Raw genomic sequence first — 2419 nt, 5'->3', positions numbered from 1 at the left:
GCCCCAAAGCGGCTATAAAATGCGTGGAGAGCCGCTCGGATGATTTTTCTAAGTGTGAAATGAATGGGAGTGAATGGGGCGGAGTACCCAATGCGCGAAAAAAGTGCTGAAAAAACGACAAAGTGTCAAATGAATGGGAGTGAATGGGCGGAGTACCCAATGCGTGAAAAAAGGTCTGGAAAAACGACAAAGTGTCAAATGAATGGGAGTCAATGGGCGGAGTACCCAATGCGCGAAAAAAGTGCTGAAAAAATGACAAAGTGTCAAATGAATGGGAGTCAATGAGTGTTTTGGTCGACCAGGAAAAAACGCGTTTACGGGAGAGGGTAAATCAGCCGAGAGGGGGGGGGGGGGTATACTTTACCCTCTCCCGTAAATGCCATTTTTCCTGGTTGACCAAAACACCTCCAGCACGATTTCGGAAACCCAGTTTTTAGAAACACTGACCTCCAGGGGAAGTACCGAGAAAAGCACACTTTTGAATCCGCTTTTGACGCACTGAAACACGGACGTGAGCTGGGGCTGTGCCGCTCTTGGAAAACCCCTGGAGGTTATTTTCTAAAACGGGTTTCCGCGTCCCCCGGGCGCCCGTGTTGGGCCGCGCAAGGCGGTCCGGGCTGCCCACCCCATCTGAGTGCCCCGTTGGGCCGCGTGCATGGCAGGCATCCAAGGAAGGCTGATGAGCAGCGGTGATGATGATGATGAGACACCAGCTGCAAATTTGACAAAGTGTCACCTCTCAAGCATTTCCAAGCGTGACACAAACAAAAGGGAACGGGAACTTTTATATGAGTGACTTGTGCTTCTTTTTCTCCAAGTGTCACTCCACAGCTGGCACCCAGGCTGTGTGACGCAGGTGTCCGACGAGGAGCGCCCGCGATGGGCCGCGTCAGGCGGCCCGGGCCGCGCTATCACCTCCGGATGACAACATCCAAAGGAGCACGTTGGTGCTTGCTGGGAGTTTGCGCACGCGATAGGCGACGCCTGGCGGCCCTGGCCGCGCCTCGCCAGCGGGTAATGACGACCGCGAGCGCCATGCTGCGCCGATGGAGCTGTCCGAGGAGCGAGAGCGCCCGCCATGGGCGGCATCCGGCGGCCCCTGGCCGTGCTTCGTCTGCGGGTCGCTCTCCACCTCCGGGTGGCCAATCCGAGGTGTCCGCAAAGTGTGTGCGCTCGCCATGGGCGGCATCCGGCGGCCTCTGGCCGTGCTTCGTCTGCGGGTGCACACTCGGAGCGAGGCTCCTGCTCGCTCCGGCGCGGTAGCTTTGTCCGCGCTCCACCTCCGGGTGGCGAATCCCAAAAAGCAGCACTTTGGTGCTACGAAGGTGTCAGAAGAGTGTGTGCGCCCGCCATGGGCGGCATCCGGCGGCCTCTGGCCGTGCTTCGTCTGCGGGTGCACACTAGGCGCGGTGGCTTTGTCCGCGCTCCACCTCCGGGTGGCGAATCCCAAAAAGCAGCACTTGGGTGCTTCGTAGGTGTCAGAAAAGTGTGTGCGCCCGCCATGGGCGGCATCCGGCGGCCTCTGGCCGTGCTTCGTCTGCGGGCGCACACTCGGAGCGAGGCTGCTGCTCGCTCCGGCGCGGTGGCTGGGTCCGCGCTCCACCTCCGGGTGGCGGAAGGAATCGAAAAGGAGCACTTTGCTGCTTCGCAGGTGTCAGAGGAGTGGGAGCGCCCGCCATGGGCGGCATCCGGCGGCCCCTGGCCGTGCTTCGTCTGCGGGTCGCTCTCCACCTCCGGGTGGCCCACTCCAAAGAAAATAAAAAAGGAGCCCAGCTCACTGGAAGGCAAGCTGAGGCTCCGGCGCGGGTAAGAGGGGCCCGCGCCTCACCTCCGGGTGTCCGACAAAGAGGAGCCGAGTGTGCTCATTGGAGGCCAGTGGGACCTCCGGCGCGGTAGCAGGGCCCGCGCTTCACCTCCGGGTGTCCGACAGAGAGGAGCCGAGTGCTCACTGGAGGCGAGTGACACCTCCGGCGCGGCCACCCGGGGGGCCATTGCCCCCCACCCGGCCGCGCTCGCACGCACCCCAACCCCCTGAGCCCCCACTGACCTAGCGGTAAACCAGACCCGCCTTTGGAGGGCCCCCGCCGGCCGGCCGTGGTGCCGGTGTTCGGGCGGACGGCTCCTCCAGCCTGCGGGTTGGCCTCAATGGGCAAGTGCACATGGCACCCGTGAAGCCGATGATTGCCGAGGCAGCGGTTCGCCGTCCCCTCGTCACACGCGTGTCGCACTCTGCCCGACCTATCGGTAGCGAGATCGAGACGACCCGTCTGACCCAGTTGTCCTCCATCGGCGCCGCGCCGGTTCGGCCCCCGCATCGCCGCCATCTCTCGGGACAGGTGCCCGCCTGGGCGGTTCCAAGGTGCGTGGGAAGCAGCGACGGCGGCAGGCAAGTCCGGAAACACCCTTTCTCTTAACCTCA

The sequence above is a fragment of the Dunckerocampus dactyliophorus genome, unplaced genomic scaffold (assembly GCF_027744805.1).
Source record: "Dunckerocampus dactyliophorus isolate RoL2022-P2 unplaced genomic scaffold, RoL_Ddac_1.1 HiC_scaffold_81, whole genome shotgun sequence".
Taxonomy (NCBI): Eukaryota; Metazoa; Chordata; class Actinopteri; order Syngnathiformes; family Syngnathidae; genus Dunckerocampus; species Dunckerocampus dactyliophorus.
The sequence above is the reverse complement of the archived record's forward strand: the minus strand, read 5'-3'. Positions refer to the sequence as shown.